Genomic DNA, 25143 nt, shown 5'->3' with positions numbered 1-25143 from the left:
AGGGAAAATTGTGAGTGGAGTTGAGCCCAGGAAGGAGGGAGAGGTGGGGGGAAGGTTTTCTCATTATCCTTGTTTTGATTTGATTGGTAGTAAATTAAATTGATTTTGGTTTTTGCCCAAGTTGAGTCTGTTTTTTGCCTGTGACCATAATCAGTAATTGATGCCTCCCTGTTCTTGTCTCAACCCATGAGCTTTTTGTTATATTTTGTCCTCCTCATCCCACTGTGGAGTGGAGGAGTGAGCAAGCAGCTTCGTGGTGCTTTTTTTCTGGCTGGGCTTAAACCATGACATTATGTACTTTCTTTTACAGGTCATGTTATCTAGTGATCAGATCCTAACATTATTTCGAGTCTAGGCATTATTTTTTATCTGGAATGAATCTCAGGTCAGAAACAAAATAAAGCCCCAAACCTATCACTGCTCATGTTAGTATTTGGATGTGAGGCACTTTACAGTAGACAGTGATCATCTATTTTTTTATCTCATCCTTATTTGTTTAATTGAAAGAAAATTAAAATTGGTTGGAGCTTGCCAAATGCCTTTTCCTGCATTCAATACATGAGGCATGCTGACTTCTTAATGCCAAGTTGGAAAAAATACGTGGTCTGTAACTTGATGAAGAAACCAAACGTAAGTCCTTTCTCAGCTCCAGATTTTTTAATCATCTTTCTTTTAGAGTGAATGAGCAAGGCTGTTCTATGAATAATTAAGTCTTATTTATACCCTAAGGCTGCTAACATTCCTCCTGCATTTTTTTGGTAATTAAAGCCACTCTTTCCTTGTGTATACTTTGAAATGATGATATTCCCTGTTGCTTCACGATAAGCTCAAGCAATGATTCCAACCTAAGTTTAACTTCTCCTCTCTTGAAAATAGCATTCCTGAAAAAATACCCTATTAAGCCTCTGAAGACTAACTTACATCACCTCTCCATTTCTAACCCAGCATTGGTTGGCCAATGGTTCTGTTTCATTGCTACAGCCCTTTTATCTGAAGAAAATGTGTAATTACTTAATTGCTTGCCTCCTGCAGCTCATCGCCCCACAGAAATTCCACATACCTTGACAGTACAGAACAGTGTTGGGTTGCTTTTTTTTTTTTTAATAGTAAGGAAATTATAATATGTTTTATATTGAAACAAAATACCTTTATTATAAAAACTGGGTTCTCTTGAATCCTACAGTCTCTACATTTCTGAAAACTGCAGTCAGAGTTAAATAAAATTATGTTTTATTTACCACAAAGAAGTAATTTCTGCCCTGTAGCATGATCAGCCATGGTTAATAGTCTCCATGAAATGGATGAAGAGAACAAGGGCTTAAGATAGCCTGACTTTAGGATCCTCTAACTTAAGGTTGTGTCTCCCCTTCAAGAATTGTGTTTTGCATTCAAGAATTAATTATTGAATTATTTTCTGTGTCTTATTTAAGAACATTGGCATTAAAAAGTATTATTAGGAATATCTGAATTTTTTCTAGGGCAAAGTAATCAATAATCTTCTTCTTAAAAAAATGAGGAACATTTTGAAAAATTGTATGTGTCTTTGTATATGCAAGTTTTGGAGAAATTCCTTACAGCATCTGCAATGACTTACTGGCATGTCTGAATAAAGATTACAGGACCCTGTACACACACATGCAAACATAATAGCATTGCTCATGTTTGATAGTGTTTCTCTATGTAAGCTATCAAACAATACAAGAACATCTCATTTAAGCGCAACATTATTTTCATTCACACGCTTACTAACATTACTAACATTTCGTCTCCATCCTAGTGATCTTTATATTTTAGTATTTTAATAGAAAATTTATTTGTTAGGATTCTATAGTGGTCTATGTTCTCACAGTCTAAATTAGCAGGCTGTGAGTTTAAGGCAGTATTTACTGAGACTGAGACATTCCCTTCCATTAAATTCTGTTCTCTTCTGACACTTGTGCTAGTCCATTCAATGATTGATCATGTTTACATTATGATCATTATTCAGCCTACAAAGCTATAAATATGAAGTGGCCCAGTGGCCCAAGACACCATTTCTACCAGACTGAAAAAAACATTACTAGTATCTGGCCCAGCTGCAAAATAGCAAAATTCATTTGCTTAAGCAACATCACCAGAAAACACATCCAAAAAATTAGCTTAACATAGTCGCTTTCACAGCATGCTCAAGGACTTGGCAGCATCTTCCTCAAGGTTCTTTGTAGCACCATCAAAAAGTTACCAACAGATGGCATGGAGAAAAATGCAGCAGCAGCAGTTACAAAGGTTTCAACATGTGTGCTCTGGCTTTTTGCAGTCACAGCAAATACCTGTCTTTAGTAAGGTTCAAATATTAATAATTTTGGAATTATAAAAATAAATTGAAGCAGATAAGTGGCTTTAAGCTTGCTGTATGAAATCATCTGTAGTATCTACTGGCTCCTATCAAATAAAAATGAGATTTGAGTAAAAGGTTAAAAAGCTACTAACATCAGGCTGCTCATATTGTACAAAGAGCTTACAGGATTGGTTATTTTTATCATTTTTTAGTTTACAGCCCACCATAGTGCACCCATCATAGTGCTTTACTATAGTTGAATGAGCCATACTACTGTAAGAACAGCAAGAAACCTCATGCACTCCACACTCAGATAACAGGTAATGCACGATTTATTTGATGTGAAGTAAAGTCCTGACAAGATGAAAATCTTGATGTTTACTCTTTATGCATCCAAGAAATCTAATATTTCTCAGAAGAACATAATGTACAGGTACAAACTCCAGAGTTTTAAACAAGAGGAGTTCTTTCCCAGAGTTGCTTGAAGAAGAATATGTTTAGTTTTCTTACATTTTAATGTATCAGATGAACCTGTTCAGAAAAGAAACATAGCAATGTAAAATTTCAAACAAAGTTTATCTTGAGTCAGACAGAAAAAAAAGTGAAACTTTAACCTGTTTTAAAACCTTGTAAGAGTTGTCCTTCAATTTAACAGGGCCAAAAATTCATCTTCAGGATTAAAAGACTTAAAAGAACTGACCAGTATCTAGTACCAAAAGGAATCCAGAATATAAAATCATGGTTTTTCTGAAAGATACATGAGCAAGGTCTTCCTTTAAAAGTTAGAATAGTTATTTCTTCTTAATATTGTCTCATACTACAAATGTTTCCATAGTTTCTACTTGTCTGTGGTCTAGGTACTGCTCTACCATAGCAATTCTGTCTCAATTTATCATTAATGTAAGATAAATATTTTTGCAAAAGAAAAATATGTTGTCAAAATGTACTGGGTTAGAATGAAAAACTGAGAAATAACTTTGTATTTGTTGACATAATTTTAATTTTATATACCCATCTGCTCTCTCAGAACTTTTGTCCTTTGTGTGACATTTTATTAATGTAAAAATTTCCTGAATGGCTATTTGTATTGTCACAATGTTATCTCTGTTATCGCACCCTCCAAGAATTTAATGAACTGGTCAAAAATACAAATAAAGCAGCTGAAAGCAGGGGAAATCATCCTCATAGTACATACATGAGGATATAAAGTTCATGAAACAAAGTGTGATGCTATGATGGCAGCTGAGAAGGATTCTGGGAGCAGGGTAAAAAGCTGAGAGATTGTAGTTAATTGTATACTAATTGTAATCAAAATGTGAAATAACACTGGCTGAATATGCCCTGGCATGGTACTATTAATTGCTTGCCTATATATTTTTGCTTTATTTTACTGAACTGAAAGTTGTGATGGATTATAAACTCCCCTTTAAAAAAAGTGAGCTGAGCTTTGAAAAACAAGTAAGACGTAACTAGAAAATGGTTTTGAATTTTTCGAAGAGAGGTAACTTAAACCTTACTGTCTTGTTATAGAGATTTTTGCGTGGATGACACTCATGATTTTGTCAAAAGGAATAAAATTTCCTCATTTGGGCCAAAATGCCAAACAGGCTGCATAAACATGTTCCTGATTATATGAATGTAGCAATTGCCCATTGCTTCTTGTTCATCAGCCATTTACACGGCTATGTTAACAGTTTGATGATTTTAGACACCTCTGTGGATATTTTATCAATGTCTCTGATGCACAGTTTAAGCTGGAAAATGACTACACACAATTTCTAAGTTTTTGGAATGTGGGAAGATGGAGCATTTGTGATCATAGAATCATGGAATGATAGAATAGTTTAGGTTGGAAGGGACCTTCAAAGATCATCTAGTCCACCCACCCTGACGTGGGCAGAGACATCTTTCACTAGATCAAGTTGCTCAAAGACCTGTCCAACCTGACTTTGAATACTTCCAGGGATGGGCCATCCACAACTTCTCTAGGCAACCTGTTCTAGTGTCTCACTCATCATAAAACCTACCATAATTCAGTTTAAAACCATTGCCTGTCTGTGTCACTACAGGCTTTGGTAAAAAGTCTCTCTCCATCTTTCTTGCAAGACCCCTTCATATCTTGAAAGGCCACAAAACAGCTCTTCCTGGAGCCTTCTCTTTTCCAGGCTGAACAACCCTGACTCTCTCAGCCTGTCTCCAAAGGAAAGAGGTATTCTAGCCCTCGGATCATTTTCATGGCCCTTCTCTGGACTTGCTCTAACTCGTGGGGTTTTTTTTGTACTAGAGACCACAGAATGGGATGCAGTACTCCAGGCTGAGTCTCACAAGAGTGGATTAGAAGGGGAGAATCACATCCCTTGCCCTGTTGGCTATGCTTCTTTTTATGCAGCCCAGGATACAATTGGCTTTCTGGACTGCAAGTGCACATTGCTGGCTCATGTCCAATTTTTCATCCACCAGTATTGCCAAGTCCTTCTGCGCAGGGCTGCTTTCAATTCATTAATCCCCAGTCTGTATTGATACTGGGGATTGCCCCAACCCAGATGTAGGACTTTGCACTTGGCCTTGCTGAACTTCATGAGGTTTGCATGGGTCCATTCCTCAAGCCTGTCAAGGTCCCACTGGATGGCAACCCTTCCAACAAGTGTGTCAGCTGCACCACTCAGCTTGGTGTCATCTGTAAACTTGCTGAGGGTATATTCAATCTTACTATCTATGTCATTAATGAAGACATTAAATACTATTGGTCCCAATATGAACCCTAGAGAGACACTGCTCGTTAGTGATTTCTATTTGGACAATGATCCATTGACTGTAACTCTTCGGATGTGGCCATCCGGCCAATTCCTTATGCATCTAATAGTCCATCTATCAAAGCCATGTCTCTCCAGTTTAGCAACAAGGACGTTGCGTGGAACTGAGTCAAAGACCTTACAGAAATCTCTTCCCTTGTCCACTGATGCAGTCACTCCATTGTATAAGGACACTAGATTAGTCAGGCATGATTTGCCCTCAGTGAAGCCATGTTGGCTGTCTCTAATCACCTCCCTGCCTTCCATATGCTTCAACTTAACTTCCAGGGGGATCTCTTCCTTATCTTACTGGGCACTGAGGAGATGCTGACTGGTTGCTAGTTCCCAGGGTCCTCCTTTCCACCATTTCAAAAAATGGGTATTACATTCCTTTTTATCCAGTCACTGGGGACTTCACCTGACTGCCATGACTTTTCAAATATGATGGAGAGTGGCTTGGCAACTACACCGGTTACTTCTCTCAGGACCCCGGGATGTGTTTTGTGGGGTCCCATGGACTTGTGGATGTTCAGGTGACTCAGGTGGTCTCAAAGCTGATCTTCTCTTACTAAGGGAGGGACTTTGTTCCCCCAGTCCCTGTTTTGAGGTTCAGGAACTTGAGAGATGTGGGAAGATTGATTGCTAGTGAAAACTGAGGCAAAAAATATTGTTGAGTACCTCAGACTTTTCCATGCTGGTTTTCACTAGTTCTCCTTGCTTATTTATTGGGGGGCACATTTTCTTTAATCTTTATTTTCTGACAAGCATACCTGTAGAAGCTATTATTCTTCACATTCCTTGCCAAACTCAGCTCCAGCTGTCCTCTAGCTTGCCTGATCCCATCCCTACATATTTGGGTAGTGTCCCTATATTCTTCCCAGGATACACATCCCTGGTTCCACTGCCTGTGCATTTCCTTCTTACACTTTAAGAGGTGTTCCTTCAGCCATGCTGGTCTCCTGCCTTCCTTGCCAGATTTCTTACATGTGTGAATCAAGAGCTCTTGTGCACTTGTACTCCAGGCAAAATGTCCTTGAAGAGCTGCCAGCTCTGTTTACCTGCTTTATCCCTGAGGGCATTTTCCCAGGGTGTCTCATCCACTAATTCCTTATTAAAAGTTCACTCTCCTAAAATTCAGAGTCTTGACTTTACTCCTCATCTGGCCCATGTCAACCTACATACTGCAGGTATGAAGGGACCCTTTACACATAGCACAGAATACGTTTAGTGTAAATGATAATGTGTCAAGTCTACCTCAAGAATTATATAGCAGTTAGAATGATCTACGTAAGGAAGTATACTTAAGGGTGTACTTTCATGCTGAGAATAGCACTGTCTTGAGACAAAACAGACATAAAACAAGAAATATAATGGAAGTCCATCAATGTAAATCAAAAGGATAAAACTATCAAATATGTAGGAGCTTTACAAGGTTAATCTGATATGACATAAACTGAAGATGCCCTTTTCCTCCATGCCAAATTGTGACTCAAAAGTGATCCAGACTGGTAATGAACTATTCTTATTTGCAAAATGGTAGCACAAAGACAGCATTTGCTAAATCAGATGATTTCTGAAAAAGAGGAAAAAAAAGAAGGTGGAAGTTTCATCAGAAGATCAGCAGGGAAAAACATGTATGAAAAGCTGTCAGGTGGTCTATCAGTCTTAATCCTATGCTAGGCACAGAGTAGGTGGGAAAAGTGTAGAAAGTTTTCTGCAGAAAAAAATTCTACTCCTCTGTTAAGATGGAGAATTAGGGAACTTGCAAAATCTACTAACAAATTCCTATATGAACTTTTGGAAGTTGTTGCTGCAGGCATACAAGATTGGTAGGTTCAAAAGTGGTGGTTTCTGATTCAGAAATCAGACAAATTCATGGACAGCAGGTCCATAAAAGGTCTAGGCAAGGATATCTCTACTCCTTTCAGAATCACAGGATATCCCTCTAATATTCCTAATCTGGTGTTTATGAGTGCTGGTGGAGGATCTCAGATACTAGTCAGCCTCTAAAATTCTCACTAACTTACCTTACTTCCACAGTTATGCATCTTACTACCACATTCACTGGTTTGACCCACATGTCTAAACATGACAGGAAGCATTTGATTTCTGATGCACGTTACCTTCAGACAATACTGAGTTGTGTTTCTTGGCCAGCTGAAGGTATATACCGAAATGTCCCATTTTGTGGATGCACAAATAAAATCCCTCAAAGGCTGTAGCCAGTTTTTTCAGCTCACATTACCAGAGAACACAGGGCAATCTTGTCTCACCCAATGACACAGTAAACACCTATGCAGACTCACATGCAATCAGCTGCAACATTTTAGAATGCTATGTAATCCTTTACTATGCATGTGACTCACAATTAATGCTGTTCTTTACACATGGTTATCAATTTATGTAATTGAGCCCCCATAATACTTACTTTAGCCCCTACAGCTAGTAAAAAAAGGTTAAGATAATCACATATGTAATAATTCAGAAACTGGTAATCTGTAAATAATACATGCTTGCAAAGTTAGCTCCAATTTGGTGAGAAGAAAGCATTACAGATGAGTGCAGTTTCACCTGATGCAATTTAACCCTTCCAAAACAACACTTGGCATCACCCTCAGGCAGACAGCTTCACCTCAGGAAATTGGAATTTTCCAGCTAATTTCTTTAAAGCCAGCATAGTCTGAGACTTCACAGTGTGATCAATCACCTTCACCCTGAAGACATTTTGTTAACAAAAGTGTCACAGGTTGCTACTGTGGGAAATCTGTTTTGCAGTGGAAAAGAAGAAGATACACAAGTAATTTCAGAAAACACCATCCTGATGTGATTGCTGCCCAGAAATTATCCTTGTTTGTAACTAATTAATAAATAAGATACAGGAGAACCATGAGCTATTAATATACTTGTAAGTATGTAACTATTAATAAATCCTAAAATGTATTGGAAGAAGGTAGGAACAATGCTGCCTATTGTGTGAAAAATGGGAGGACAGTTCTGCACAGGGAGAGCATGGATAAGTCTGATTGTATAGTCTGCTAAACATGATGACCAGACAGTTTTTAAGTAGTAATACAGCACCCTCCTAAAATGCAGAGCTTCTCTACAGTTTCTTCTTCTTCTAAAAGATGTAGTCATGGTATCAAAAAGACACAATAAGGCAGGTGACTTGTTGACCAAGATTATGCATTTTTGTCTGGGGTTAATTCAAGTTGAGGTTTCTTGTTATTGTTTTAGTTTCAGATTCCCAGCACAGGATTGGCTGTGTATATTTATGAAATCTCACTGTCTCTGGAGAGAAATCATAAACTGGGTCAACCTCACTCTCTAAAATGATTAACAAGGAGTTAATAATTTTCTTATTCACTGTTCCTCATTATCACATTGTGTTCCACAACAGATTGTAACATACCAAAGTGATGACACTGCTTTCCTATACCAACAGTGTGAAGTAGGAAAACATACAGAATGTCTGTGCCTTGGGAATGTGAGTGTGAGGAACAGAATGATGGCTGGGGTCCAGTTTGAGTGTTGAAGTGTTATGAAAAATAGGTTAACAAATCTGAACTAATGAGGTAAGCCTGTCTTCTGGCCAGCATTAATGAAGGGGTTGTTTTACAGTCTAGTTAGTAATTGCAAGGTGAACTACACAGAGAAACCATATATAGCTTGGCAACAACTGTATTATTTCATGGGTACAGTGTTGAGACATTACTTACTTTAGATCTCCAATTTTATTTATTATTCTGTGTAAGGTGTATTCAACAGCCTGGAGTGTTTAATGGAACATAAACAAAAAACAGTTGTGAATTATAAGGCTCTGCACACAAAGTGCATTTCTGTAACTTCTGATAGAGTCATGATCAGCCACAGAGTGCAGTTTGAGGGTTTCATGATGCTGGCAGAATCTCAAGTTAAATGCAAATTTTCGTTCACCCATTTTCTGATACTTGTTGTATTATAGAAACATAGTACACTAATTTTTAATTTGCATACTTAAGGACATCATACAGCTCAATTAAGGCAATATCTGTGCTAAAAGCACTTTCCTTATTGTCGTGGTTTAACCGCTGAAACTAGGACACTTATACAGCAACATTGGTATGTATTACACAGTGCTCCTCTTGTGAATACATCTTAAATTATCAAAACTTTAACCATTCTTTGATACAACACTCTTTTGTAATGAAAAGACACAATGGTCAAATAAAGTTTTAGTGGTTTACTAAGCCTACATTCTGGGCTTCTGACCATATAGATCAGGAATCAGCCTCTAATTAAAACAATGCATCAGGACATCTCTGCCAGGCAGTCATTCTCTATTCATCAGGTTGGAGGTTTTTTAATTCTACCTCAATATCTTATTTTTGATACACATTATATAAAAAAAAAATGGCTCTAAATTAGCAGATTTTTTTCATGTTGATTTTTGTATCATCTTCTGTCCACTGTGATTCAATCAAGCTCTTCAAGCAATTGTCTACTTTTTGTAACTCTGTTTACTTTTGTCATTCGTGTGCTAGATGCTAAGCTAGAACACAGTGGCCTACTTACAGTACTAAATTTTCTTAAAGTGAAGAAAAGGCGTCTTAAAAATTCCATTAAAAAGAAAAGTCCACCTTAAATGATCAAGCCCACTGAATTCAGCCTGTCATCTGACTCCAATCTAATCTTTAGATTTTAATCCTTCTTGTGCAATTTTCTTAGAACTTTTTCTCTCATGCCAATGTTTACTTCAGCTGGAGGTAGTATGTCTGTAGTAGTACTTTTTGCTTTAGCCAAAACCTTAATTTTAAAGCAAGTTCTTATTGCCACAATGTATGTTTTAAAAAGATGTTTTCCTTTATACTGGGACAATCTTTTTGTTTCATTTCAGATATTCACTGACTTCTACTCCAGTCTGAATCCCAAATAGGATGAATTGTGAGCTACTACTGCACCCTTTCTGAAATTCAGTAGTAACTGACAAACTGGCCTTATTATCACAACTATAAGGATGATAAGTTTATGAAATTTATGAAATCATATAAATGAATGTAAACTACTCAGGCTAGCCATTCATGTAGACTATAGATCAATGCTGACTATAACCAAGGACACTCAGAAAATCATTTTACTTCAAATGTATCTTTCCAATTTATAAGGTAAGGTGTGTACAAGATCCGTTCCATAAAATTCAAAAGTTCTTTGGAACCTGACCTTAAATCTGCCAAAGTCAAAATTACTACACTGGTATCATGGATTGTTTTCCATAGGTAGCACTATAATGCCAAAGAAAGTGTGATGCAGCATATATTAATGAATTTTTAGCATAACCACCTGGAGCTCTAAAAGAAGTATACTTATAGCAGCATGATTTAAACTACTAGATGTTTATCTACAGTCACTGCAGCTTTCCTGCTGTTGGATCCAAAGTAAGTATATAAGACAGAGCCCAGATTACGCAGCTGCTGCGGTACTATAGATGTCTTTGGAAATCTTTCCTTCAGCTATTCCTCCAGCAAGGTGTTTAGGATGAACAGAACCAGACACAATGCAGAACACTTTTATTTTCATTGTAGTTCTAACAGAAAATTACTGTAGACACACCACAGACTGAAAGATCTTTCCTAATTAATAATAATTATAATATTAAAAGTAATAAATTAAGAACTGTGTTGCCTTTCCTTGCTGTCTTTCATGCTACAAGGGATGAAACTTTTGACTTTATAATTTGCTAGCCTTTACTGTCTCTTCGGCTCAAACTGAAACAAATAAACCGTTATTTTTAAGGAGTGCACACATTCTTTGTTAGAAAGCTCTTTTCCTTCCTTAATGGGCTTACAGTCTTTCCAATTTATATTTCTGATGAGCCTGTAAAATCCTTCATTACATCCCTTTTGTCTTGCACAATCTTCCTTTCAGTTTCAAAATACTTAACAATTTTTCAGTCATTTGAAACTTGAGGTTCAGCTAACTGGCTTTAGTAGCAGCAATCTTCTTGATTTATATACCTCACATGCCCTCTCCTTTTCCTTGATTTCTCTTTCTGCTTTTAAATATGATGAATTCTAGGATTCAGATTTATTAAGTATCCAGTAATTTACCTTTGTCTACTATTCTTTTCATTTTGCCATTTATATGATACTTCTGTGAGTTTCAGTCTGGATCTCCTTGACCCAATCTATTAACAGGAGTGGCCACCAAAATCCAGTCCAGGACAATTTTCCTGTGTGTCAGAGCTATCTATCTGGGCATCCTGATCAAAATACATCATGACTAAATACAGCTGTGAGCTCAAGTTTCTCAGCAGAGGCAGCCAAGAAAGCCTTTAGCAGTGATTCACATGATCTGAGTAAGGCCCTGGGCAGCTGGTCGCCTGCAGCCAGGTATGTGGAAAAGTTGAAATGCGAACAGCATTGGTGCCTCCCTGACTGTCAAATCTGGAAGCATACCAAGGCTTGTAAGGAGTCAGCTCTTCCTCACAACTTGACTCATGGTCTCTTCAGACTCCAATGCAATGCTCCAGAAGTCTATTCTGCAGAAGGTCTCTGCACCGGTGTGGGATATCAGCGCCTGGCGGACCATGGTGCTGTGCCTACTGCAACATGAAGCTATTAAACCTGACATCAGAAAAGATGGGCATCAATGGGAAGTTACACTTGGTAAGGAAGCACTAAAGCAGTTTAAGTTTTCACAAGAAAAACTAGGCAGAATAAAACAAACTACAGCACTGAAAGAGTATCTTTTTTTCAGAGATCTCACCAGCACAAGAAACAATGATAAAAAACTGGTCTTGGCTCATGAAGAAAGTGTTTCTCTCATTTTGATTCACTGAAATGTGTCTGGTGCTCTCTATTCTGTGTTCATTCAGAAGAAAGGTTTCTGTCAGGGTTGGTAATACCTTCCTGTGAATAATACGTATTTATGGTATCTTGGTTTTAGGATTACACAGTTTCAGATAAGAGCTTTAAAACTTTGAAGTGCCTCAGTTTCCAGAAAAGTCTATAACAGCTTCTAGCATTAAAAGCAATGTGTTTTTTAAACTTGTTGAAATCATTAAGACTCTCTTAGATATCTTTTAATGTAAGTAATTCAATTCAGTTTAAAGAAGCTTTGAAGTACTTACTTGACAAAATGTGTACTGTAAGTATAAAAAATTCATCCCCCACTAAAATGTGAAACCCATCTTCAAATGAAAAGAAAATTGGTTTCAGTTTTCCAGAGGAAGGTGGTTAAGCTAGAGGACCCAGACTCTGGCTATTATGTAGTTACTGAGAACTTTCTAAGAAAATCAATTGACTGCAATGCCAATAAAGGAAAGCTGATCTTTCTCTCCTTCCCTCCTTCCCTCCTTCCCTCTTTTCCTCCTTCCCTCCTTCCCTCTTTTCCTCCTTTTCATAGATATTTCAAGTTACTAACTCAAAACCTTAAAAACAACCAAACTGTCAGATCAATTATTTCATCTCTGAGAACACAGACACATGAGAAGACAATAGAATTTCCCAGCTGTGAACAAACAACTTTGTGATAAATATGGTTCAAAAGGAGGTTTCTTTAGACTATCAATTATCTTTAAATAAAGTTTCATTTATTGGACCTTTTATTTCAGTTTATTTTAGAAACTGTAGTAAAGTGAGTATTACATCACTTTCTCTGTGTTTCAAACACATTCTAGTGGCTGATTTTTACTTGGAAATTTATGGGGCATTTCATGACCATTTAGCCTATTACTTTTTCTGTCATCCTACAATTTGTCTGAAGATCCATACATGAAACATATTTGTGAGTGTTTCTGGCCTAAGATATGTGAGGGTCTCTGCCACAGAGCATAGCTAGATCAAAGATGCTGTGTCCAGCTCTTGTGTACATTTCATTCTGTATTCCTAAACGTAGAACTTCCAAAAAGCCCTTGGGAACTTGTCCCTTAAATGCTCTACCTTCTATAAAAAGGGACAAAGAAAGACTTTTTTTCCTTTTTTCTTCAATGAAAACTGAATACAGGTGGTTCTAAATAGGTAATAAAGTGCTGGTTTGGAGATAGTCTAAAATGATATCATTGATAAGCTCCATGAAAGAGGTTAAATTTAAGTGGAAGGGACTTACAAGGCCAAGGATGAATATTTTTTAAAAGGAAAAGAATAAAATATCTTTTATTGTGAGAAGAAACAAAAGGGTAAGGAGCAAAGGAGAAGAATGAAGGACAGAATGAGTACCTGAAGATCAATAGGTGAGAGGCGCCACCACTGTGGGAGATCAGACAGCAAACTTCTGTACCATAAGAATAGTATAGTTATACTTATCTTGTCTCATTTTATGGTATTGCAAACATAATTTCTCTATTCTTACCTTGATATTTTTTCTGCACTGCCTTCTTACCACCATGAATCTTTGTATAGTTTTTCACAATTGCTGTATGATCTCTCCCAATGAGTCATGAGAAATAACTCCTGAAGGAAGTACATAAAATCACAACTATTGTGAAGAAAGTGACTTATAAATTATTATCCACTTGGTTGCATTGTAGAAGAACAAGCAGTCATCACACAAAATTATCAGTTTCAAAATTAGCAAGAAGAAATACTTTTTCATGTGGGGAGAGGAACTGGTGGAGCTTGTCACCACAGGTTGAAAGCTGTAGATGTCAAAACTTACATTGGTTCAGAAACTAGTTAGACAAATCAATGAAAGAAAATCCTTCATGGCAATTAAACACAAAGATGCTATAAGAATTAGCATATTTGCAGGATCTGACTTTTTCAAAATTAAAAAAAAATCCACTTTGAAAGGCTGTGTTTCATATAACATGCATTGTGTAAGAAGATGTTTCTCTCCTCTTAAGAAACAGCATGGAATCTGCAAGTATTTAATAATTTTTACATGTTCATATAATATTAAATATTTATATGATCTTCTCAATTAAGAATAGGATAATCTGACTGAAAACCAACTGAAATGTCTCATGTAACACTTTCTGGATATCTACGATTTTTATTTTTGAGAATAAAATTTGATCCAAATTTAAGAAAGCTTTTCACTTAAGTATAATTTACAGATTATAACCTCAAATAGCATTACTATCTTCTTTAATTTATCTCTTATTGTGAAATATTGTTTCAAATATGAGAAGGGTGAATGAAGAAGTTGTGCATTCCATTTCAAAAGCAGTTACAGCTGAATAGAACTGCCTTATAAAAATAAGTATGGCCCTTCTCTGTCTCCATATTAAGTGATATAATTTTCCACTGTATTTACTGGGTCATGTTTGTATGTTTTAGCTGGAGTCAATAGCTTGTAAACATACAGCTTCTACAAATCTTTTCAAGCTGAAAAGATAGGCAAGAATCCTAGTTCAGAAAGAGGGGACGATGCTTTACTCTGCTTAGAACTTATAGGTAGAGGAATAGAAGGAGTTCTGGACTTGAGAAGGAATTAAATAGGTACACGCTAGTCAAAAGAGACTAAGAAAAAAACAAAAACAAAACCAAAAAAACAACAAAAGTTGCTTTAAAGGGCCTGGAAAAGTTTGAGACTACTTTTTCTCCTGTTGTTATAGGTGTAGATGCAATTCTGTAATTGTAGTTATAGCCATAGTTTTGAGGAAAATTGGAGTAACATATACTTTTTAAAAAAAAAAGGTGTAATGAATAATGTTTATTAATAATTTGGAAAATACACAAACAGTAGGCCATCACTGGAAATCATTTATCAAAAAGTGTCTCCTATATACACAAGTAACATTCCAAGAACAAGAGAATGTAGGTTCCACCATAAAATTTGGTGTTAGAATGTTCTTCAGAAGTCTACAAGTTACATACAAATCTTGTTCTAAATCTCATCCTACCTAATGATGTATGCACAGCTTGCTTGAAAATGCAATGGTTATGATAATGCCATCATTTGCACAACAGTGGTATATCAAGAACATCTTCCATTTTATTAGAATCCTATATAGGACAAGGAACATTATACAGCTTGATAGCAAAATAATTCCTTTTTCTGAAACACCTATAAGTATGCTTGCTGAATATTGAATTCTGGAACTAAAGGTTCCACAGTGATTAAGTTAATTCTAAAGGCAAATAATATTTTTTTGATAGATACAACAATGTTGTAATGTATCATACACAAAAGCTAAACATAAATAGTCACAACATATCCTCAAGCACTGAAGTCCATATTGCCACTAATATTGTTTAACACACTCAAAATCTTTCAAGCATAGGTTTGAATAATATAGTTTAATCTTTTTATTTCAGAATTTCGAGTATTTATTTCTCACAAACCTTTCTTCAAAATACAAAGAATCAGCTCAGAATGCATTGATTATTTCCTTTTTTTTAACTGGGAAGGATGATCTGTGTGCGCTGCAGATCCCTTGGAAAATACAGAGTTTGTAGCAGTCAGCTATTTTTTTTAAGTATTTTAGACATAGGTCCAGAATATTTTAACAAAGTGTTAACCTTCATACATTTAGTTCTACATGTGGCAATATTAATCCATATAAAATATATACATTTTGATTTAGAAATTCCTATTGATATGGGTAGATACCTATGTTCACACACATATACACAAAATCCCTAAGCAGAAAACTGTTTAAAAATAATACTGTAATAGTTTGTGGAAGTGTAGATTTCACAATTGATTGACTGTATTTGCAATAAGAGTAAGTACACTTAGGTTGTGAGCACATTGGGGAATTACCTGTTGAACAAATTCCTTTTAGAAAGAGATCAACCACTTTATAACTTTTGATTGTGTGTTTAATTAATTAAGTAATTAAAGGCAATAGTGACTTTCACAATCATACACCTTTAAAATCGCAGTTATCCTTTCGGACTAAGCCGATTCTCCATCACTCTTAACATCTTTTCCATTTCTCTGATGCTCAAACCTCATTTCCTCTGGGGGGGCTGGTGGCTCAGTGCAGCAATTTTCACTTACACTTTATCAAATATCCCCAACAGGCAAACACAAGTTTTCTCATGAGCTTGAAGAAGGTGTGTTTGCTAGAGTTTGATTATCCATCAAATATTTCCCCAAAGCTGTAGGAATAACCTACATTTTACAACTCATTCCTGAGAAAAATTGCTGCCCAATGAAATCTGGAAAAGAGATGTATAGTTTAGCATTTCTTCAGACATGTTTCTGTCAGGTTTACTTTCTTTACTTTATTTCCTTGTTATTTTGAGAACAGAAGTATTTTGAGTTTCACAAGAAGAAATACAAACCTTTTCATGTTTAGAAACTTTTGCATTATGTACAGTCTTTTATATTTGTTCAGTTTGAATGCAGAATGAAAAATGGGCCATAGAGACAAAGATGTGGCATCACTTTTAGATGTGGATAACCATTATCTTGTATAATGTAGTACGGACTGAGACTATTTACATTTTAACTGCATCTATCTCATAATTTTTAGAAAAAAAACTCTCAGCTTTTATAGAGTATAACAATTCCAGGAGGATTCAAGGAGAGTCTTGAATACAACTGTGTATCAAATACAGTCATGTCTTTCCATATTTGTGTTTGGAATTTCACTTCTTTGTCTTTTAAGACACAATATGAGGAGACGTGTAAGGAAGGCTCTGTCCTACACAATCATTTGGTCCAAGAACTGAAGACTACTGACTGCATAAGGCAAATCTCTGTGGAGAATAACATTGGGAGTGCATTGAGCATTATCTGCTTTATCAGCAGAAGCTATGGAGAAGATACAGTCTGGTTATTCTATAGCTGAAATAACCCTGTTATGCCCCCTGTACAGAGGTTGTGGCACCCTTTCAAAACTGGAAAGCTCAAAGGTTGTTTAAATTATATCTGGTCCTTAGACATTAGGAATATTGCAGTTTTCTAGGTGCACACTCTAGTTTGTTGAAAGGCAAGTTCTTTGCTATTGAATCGTCTCCTAAAAATCTCATAAAATGGTCATCGTGTCGGTCTTTTTCAGGGAACTTCTGTACTGTTCTGTATGTGGCATGTTGTCTCAGGCCCATCTAAAAGCTAAGGCTAAACAAAATTTAACAGCCAACCTGCTAAGTGCAGTTTCTCGCCATGAGTACATGATGCTAATTCTTTATGATCTTCACTGCCGTCTGTTGGCTTCCAGCTAGAACATAAGGCGTTGTTTAGAAGAAAGAAAAACTAAATAGCCTGAGGTGCCTATTTAAATAAGTACTATTCTTTCCTACAAAGATATTTAGTGAATTCATATTTAAAGGATTGGAGAGAATTTGTTGACTCTGTTCGCCAGGAAGCAGGACTCAATAATCTTTTCATGGTAGCAAAACAACATGAATTTGTTTACTTTTGGTACAGAGATGGGTGGGGATGTGAAGCTGAGACAGGGGACGGGAAATTAATTGTTCATAGAATTTTGCCAAAGGTCTAAGTTTTGTCAAGTTTGCTTAAAATTTATCATTTTCCTTAGTGTAACATATACCATATTCAAAAATTACCTGAGACAATTTACAATCTGGGACCAGAGTTTTTCCTTCCCCCACTCTCTTTTTTAGTATGTAAAATAAAAATAAATAAATAAAATTAATCTCTGTGTGGTTACATGTGGCTCCATTCTTGTCTCTATGGGTTTTTGATATATACCTTCAAGGCACAGAACATGTAAGTCTGAGGGAGAGGAGGATAATTTAATTTCATTTTATTTTGTTCCATGGCTTTTATCTTTCTGTGTATACAGGTGAAACCTCCTTTGCCTCAGTCATACTTTTTTTTCCTCTGGTGTTTGATTTTGCTGTATCTGCATTTATTTGATAACCTGTGGCTTAAACATGTTTTCCTATCTGGCAGAGGTTTTGCTGATTTCTGCCATATGTTGGCTTGTATCAGATTATTTCTTTTTTGCCAACACATTGTTTTTAGCCCTTCAGTTTCTGTACTGGAGTTGTTAGTTTTCTTTTTTTTTTCCTTCCTACCTTTCGGTAATGATTTTTTTTTCCTGTTTTTAACACTTGTTTTTCTGTAGTGCCAACTGTGAATGCAACTTAGCATACGTGATACTTCATTGCAGGCAATATGCTTGACTTAAAAGTAATATGATCAAATTAGCAGTCCACATCATTTGAAATGACAGTGAAAACATGTACATGGTCTGACATGAATGACTTGATGAATCTATGATTAGTCTTTGTTAATACAGAGACTAACTTTTCCTGTTTTTTATGAGTTATCTCAAGTCAACTCATTCAATAATTTTTTGCTTAAATTTCTGTATAGTTAATTTATTAAAATCAATGTAATGTTAAAAATGGCATATTAAAATGGCAATATCAAATTCACAGATTTCATCAGGAAAAGATGGCATTTTATATATGTGTCTAGGTATATATAATATTCTATTTCATTTCTTTTTTATTAACTTTTCAGAAAAAAAATATTTGTTGAATTTCTTTTCTGCAAAGGGTGGCTATTGTAATATTATCATCATCTTAATTACAACCAACTTTCAAACTCTTTTAGTAAGGCTGCCACTGTTCTACAACACCTATACTACAGCTGTGGAACACTTTGCTTAAATTGCCTGTGCTGGGTTTAGTTTACTGACTGTCAATAATATTAAAAGTGAAGCGGCTTGGTCTTGAGCAAGGCTGCTTGACAGGCTGGTCAGTGCTAGAATGACTAATTCTAAGAGAAAATCTGTGTTACTAGAGGTATGCTGCTCTATATAGGCTATACCTGAGCTGACAGGTTGTACATTCATTGTTTCACATTCTTTTTGTGATGGTATGTTTAGCTCTTTCTCTCCCTTCCCTTGTTGCTGCTGTCAATATTTTAAAGGCAGGCTAGGTTTTTCCTCCATAAACAATGTCCGTTGCCCCTAACCTCAAAAAACTCAAACCAACCATTTGTCTTTTAAAATATGTACTTACTCTGCACTTCATGAGTAATCTTTTCAGACAAATGCGACAATTTGTAGTAAACAAACAGCCATTGTTAGTTTAGAACCCATTTTTCTTATTGTAATCCCTACAAGAAAATTCAGTTGGAATGCAGTTAAAACAGCTTAAATAAACTCGTCCACAAAAATACATTAAATATATACAGTAATAAAAATAAATTATATAGTATAGTTTGGAAAAATTTAATTCTCACAATATTCCTTTAAGATCATGTCCATAATGATTCTTATTAGACTCTGCTGCATTTGCAGAGCTAATTGCTTTGTTTGCTGTAACTACAAGATTTGCATAATTTCCTCAGCCTGCTGAAATATCAGTAGAACTGCTAAACCCCATGACTAAGATTTGTTTTTTACCTAAATCAATACAGCAATAGAGATCTCTACAAAAAGGAATGGCTTCTGACATAAAATGTTTCATCTGCAGGCTTGTTTAGGAAACTTCATTTTTTATAGAACTGCTCTCTCAGATGATAACATCAGTGGCTTTTTCCTCTTTTGTGTGTGTGTGTGTGTGCGCACCTGGTTTAATGGATTTCACTCTAATGTCCTTACATTTTCCTCAGAATTGTGCTATGAAGTACCATGGATTTGCATTTCTTAACCTCAGTTTTTGGGACATGATTTTTGTTGCTGTTGAACAGGGGTCTACAAATACCTGTCCCTAAATTTAAAAAGAACCTAAACTAAAATGCTATAATTCTTCTAATTTTCCATATTTTTATTCATGTCTTTTCTGTACACTTTTCTGACATATCTGAGAAATGGACAAAGTATCAGAAGAAAAGTTGTTTTGTATTTTTTTCAGAATGGAATTTACAATGCAGGGAAAAGGAAAACCTGAGGCTACAAAATCTTGATTCCAGGGATAAGCGCACAAGATCATCTGAAAAAAAGTCCTAATTTTGTGATATTGCTTCACAGAAACTGCATTAGACTTTGATAAGTATCTCTTACTGCAGCTTTAGGACTTCTTATGGCATTAATTTCTGGTGAAGAGGATTGTGGCTTACTGGTGGTGTATGAACCAGTGTAGATTGCCTGAGTGAAAATAAGACTGTATTACTCTAGTTAGTCCTTCTTTCTAATGCAGAGTATGATGACCAGCACACTACATCTGACACAGCTCTCTCTCAAGAAAAGAAATGTGAAAATAATTTTGAATTACCTAAGGTAATCAAATAAGAGAATAACTTGAGGTTGAGTTTCTTGGTTTGGATAAATGTATTTGTGAAAGTTTATATGCACAAGTTTAAAAATCAATTTACACCTTTTCTCTCTTGTATGGTACATTTCAGGCCTTCAGTAGAAAGTTGTTCCGGTCCATTCCTCATTCACAATTCAGTGCCTTACCTGTGTAAAAAATGCGAAAACTTGGTGCCAGCAGACCTAGGTACATACTCTGATAGACTCATTGCAGTTCTACTGTAAAAGACTCACAGCAGCTTGTGCAGATTTTCTTCTCTCTTTTTGGCTGTCTTGCAGTTTTGATGACTCAAGAACTCCGTAGCTTCCTTAGGTGCGGGGTATATTTCAATGCGCTGAACTTCTGTCCTTGGCAAGTGCGAGATGAGAGCATATTGCCTCTGTGACACCCTCAGATAATGAGTATGGAGAACTGGAAGATGGCTAGTGTTGGTGATCCTTGCTACGGTATGATCAGAAGAGCTTGATAAGCACAGATTTGATAGAATACGAATTTACTGTTGGTTTGAATGTGTGTCTGTTTCAAATAGTCTCATTTTCAGTACTAGCAACAACCTACTATTCCTCAGACCTTCTGGGAAACAGATATGTGCAATTACAATTTTCAGAAGATTCTGGGAAAGTGAAGAAACATATAATCCATACAAGGAACACTTGTTTGTAATGTGGCTTTTAGAAATACTCTATCACTTCAAATGCGTTTTTAATTTAGAAGTATTTTACTGATTGGAAGATATTCTGTGTGTGAATTTCAGCTGCTAACTTTAAAGTGAAGTCCATATAAGGTACATATATATAGAAGGCACCTGCAGATATTTTTTCATACTAAAAAAAATTATGAGCTATCTGGGGTTAATTTTCTGATAATGTTCTTAATTTCTGAATTTTTCACTTATACAACTGCTTCACGTATACACATATACACCTTCTTGAAAATGAATTCTATGTCAGCCTACATACTAGAATGTTACGTCTTTTTAAAAAATAGCTTTTCTGTTCATAAAAAATTAGATTTGTATTTATTTTTTATTATTTCTTTTTGGAAAATAGACTGCCATACTTTTTATTTTCACAACTTTGAGAAAGGGATCATAAAAGTGATCCAACATCTGGTAGTTTTGACATTAAAATAACTGAGCCACCTATGGAAGATAACTAGTTTTGTTTCTTACTTGGAATATTGTATTGTTAAGGTAACCTCTCCAAAATAACACTACCCCTGTTTTGTAAAGTGAGAGATATTATCTATTTTAACATTTAAAATATAAGTGAAAAATTCGATGGATGTTCTGTTATCAACCTATCATTTCCTCTTTTTTTTATTTTATTTAAGAACCAGGTCAATCACTAACCTGCATGCAAAATTATATGAACATGAAGCCTTTATGTGGAGCAAAAATGGAAATTAAAAATAATTTTCTTCTGTATTACACAGTTAATTCCACAAACATGAGGTGACTTCTACCACCCCTCAAGAAATGGAAATTGTACATTGCAGGGATTGATGCTCTGTACTTGAATACTGATTCATAAGGTGAGTGACTCTTCTGGTTGTTGAAATAGAAGCATATGAAAATTGATACTTTCATGTGAAGCTTTTATACAAAACAAGTCATGGTGACTAACCAGTGCAGATCTATTGTGAAAGGAATAACTGATAGTGTCTTAGGCCTCTTATTGTGCATAATGTATTTGCTAGTACAGTGCAGTAACTGGAGAAACAGTGTGTCATATTACTGAGTCTTTTTAAAAAAATAATCTTTGGCTCTAAGTGCCATTTTAGTTACAACTTAGGAGTGGAAGGAGACATCAGAAAATTGATATCCATTATTCTTCATCATAGTGTAGACTGGGTCACATTTGCTGGTCTATCTTGAATAGCTTTATGTTTCAATAACTTTTTTAAGATGACAGTAGTTTGAATGGCTTGCAAAAGGGTGCCCTAAGCATTTCCTGTGGATGTGCTTGCATTTTAAAAATTCAGGGTGTACAATACTAAGGAAGCAGACATTGGATGAGAAAGGAACAAGTCTGAAGGAGCCTTGTTGCTTTCTGCTATTGTCCATTCTCAAAGTATGTTGTATGAAGGTTACTCATACTTGCTTGAATAGTTCTTACATGGATAGTCAAAGATTAAGGAGGTCTCCGGGAAGTGAAGGCAAGGGTAGGACAGAATAAAAAACTATGGAGGCTCAAACCAAATGGAAATTGTTCTGTTAACTTTTAACTGACCTGATTTTTCTAGAGTCTCATGTGTCAACAAATCCTTTGCAAGTTGTCTTGTGTATTATCACATACACATGTGATACTTTTTATTCATTAATGTATCTTCATAACAGTAAAAATCTGCCACATGCTTACAGCATGTAAGAATACTCTAATTAGCTTTTGTAAGTAACATATACATTAATTCTAGTTCTATGTCTACTTTCATACCATAATCTACTCATTATGCTGTTTAGCAGCAGTCCCTATATATGAATGAAATTCCTGATCTAATAAGTTAATTATTTTTGCTAGTGTCATGGATGTGAACATAATTCTGTACCAGCTCTTGTCCACATGTACTGGCATCATATATGACCAATAAGCCATTTTGGGCATGCAATTTCACAATTATTTTTTTTTTTGTGGAACAAGAAATAACAGCCTATGTCAACCATATCTACTATGCGATGTAATATCCTTTTGGCATGTTCCTTTTTAGCAAACCATGATATTGATCAATTTTTACATTTTGTTTTGTTGGTAAATGAAAAAAAAAAAGTCAAAGTAATATGCACAGTATTTGAATATTGAATTTAACTTATTTCAGAGGAAAGGATTTTCTTCTTATGTAGGGTGATCCAGCAGCTGACTGCCACCAAAGGCAACAGTCCTATTTTTCTTTCCTCCTTTTTCTTAGCTGGTGCTGAGACTTGTTTGGCCCTATAGCAAGCTGAGCACTAAAGGAGGCTGGGGGCAGTTTGGAGATTTTTTTGGCTCAGGGACTTGAATCAGATCACTACTAGGCATTGGGCACCAACACTTTTAATGGTTTAGGATTTCATAAGGCAGAGTTAGATATATAAAAGCACATCACAAGAAGATAGGGAAGATCCATTCTTCTTTTCCTTTGCTTTTCTCCCCTGTTGCAAAGAATCATATCATGGGGCTGCCTTTCCCTGACAGCAGTCCAGTCTTTTTTTCCAATAATGAAATGACCAGCTGGCTCACACTGTCTTGTGGAATTGTCACCTGACATTTAGGAGAAAGGCAGACCAATGCATATTTTTTACAGGAAGTCTTGCTTTCTGGGGACCCAAACTGGTGTCAGTTTTATTCTGGGAAAAAGTGACCCCAGTTATCTTCTTGGCCTTCATGGAAGATTCTTAAAGAACAAACCATTGAAGCACTCACATGGAGTCTTCCTTTTCTTTCAGATTATTACTTCTTTCATTTTACTTACTGTGCTTTTGTTTTGTTTGTTTTTCCAGCTGAGTATTCAAATCTTCTAAGATAATGTTTCCATTTCAGTTGCATAATTTAGAAATATTCAGCCATAACAGTTTGCAGTTATCATTCATGTGTCAGTGACAGAACAAAACTTGGATTGCAACGTGATCCCCCATGCTCAGAACAGCTATGATGGTGGTACATTCTGTAATGGTGCAAGAACAGAGGCAACTCCTAAAATCCTATCCTGAAACACTTCTACAGGATTCACAAATTAAAATGGTTGGATTGCAAAAAAATTATTACAGAAGACAGAACAATGTTCATGGTGAACAAGAGACATCAGGGGATTTTTAAAGTAGTTTATTAAGCTGTTCTGAGCTGAGAATAATTTAAATAGCTGAGGATTTCCACCTCATCTTCAGACACTGGAAGAAGGGTGGATCATTTTTTCCAGAATCAAACAGAAAAAGGTTTTTGTCTTAGTCCTTGCCTAATCCTACCTAATTACAGTTGAGTGTCATACCATAGATATCTCAGATATGGCTAGTTTCTAACCATTACTTAAAACAGAAATACAACCAGTCATAAGAACATAATGTGTAATGTTGGACACTGTAGTACTAAACACATTTGTTATAGTTGACCAACATTAAGATTTTAAGAGCTTTCATGTGTAAAATGAAATAAAATGGAGGGAAAATTAAGTTTCTTTTAACAAGTACAATGTCTTCAATGTTTTCTTCTGTGCTTTCAGAAACAAATAAAATTCAAATGAGGTAAAAATATTTAAAGTAAAATTCAAATGGTAAATAGATTTGAAAAAAGAAATTTTAAATCTATGAATCTACTTTCGGGTTAATCTGAGAATCTATAAAATAAGTTATAGTGACTTATTTTAATTAAAGTAACTCTAATATTAATTGAAAAATTAGTCCCTTGATTATAAACTGTTTAGAACTTTATCACATTAAATCTTCTCTTCAAACAAAGGATCTCATTCCCCACCACCGAATAACTGAATGGTACTTAGGGAGAATAGATTCTCTGTGTAACAAAGAATCTTTTTTTTCCATGTCAACAATGCCTTAAAATATTTTTAATTCAACCTTAATGAGCAGTACGGTCTTTAGTTCTTTTGAAAATCGGGCAGTTTAATTTTATGTTCTTGGAATAGACTCGGTATTGAATCTTGCCTCCTAGTACTAAGGATGAACTTTGGTTTTCACAACATCCTTTTTTTTTTTCCAGAACATTTTCCAACCACTTTATATGAGGATAAGGTAGATCTCTAGATAATAATTTTGGGTCTTAAACTAGGCTTCCAAAGAACTGTTGCACATGTGTTTCATTTACACAGATGCTATTAATATGCATTTGGTGTTCTTATAGGCTTAAATTCTTCACCTTCATTACAGAGGCATGGCAATCTTGACATTTTTCACATGTCCTCTAGCAATGGGTCCCTTTTGGTTCAAGATCAGTGCAACCTGAAGTGT

The 25143-nt window shown here is 35.6% G+C and overlaps 1 long non-coding RNA gene across 1 annotated transcript; it reads left to right on the top strand.

The window, feature by feature from the left end:
• Positions 1-336: 336 nt before the first annotated feature.
• LOC138683994 (uncharacterized) lies at positions 337-23792 on the top strand. The gene is made up of 3 exons (XR_011323482.1): positions 337-630; positions 21645-21743; positions 23490-23792. It is a non-coding gene; the product is annotated as an uncharacterized lncRNA (long non-coding RNA).
• The last annotated feature ends 1351 nt before the right edge of the window (positions 23793-25143 follow it).

Source organism: Haliaeetus albicilla, chromosome Z, assembly GCF_947461875.1.
Source record: "Haliaeetus albicilla chromosome Z, bHalAlb1.1, whole genome shotgun sequence".
Classification (NCBI taxonomy): Eukaryota; Metazoa; Chordata; class Aves; order Accipitriformes; family Accipitridae; genus Haliaeetus; species Haliaeetus albicilla.
The sequence above is the reverse complement of the archived record's forward strand: the minus strand, read 5'-3'. Positions and strand labels throughout refer to the sequence as shown.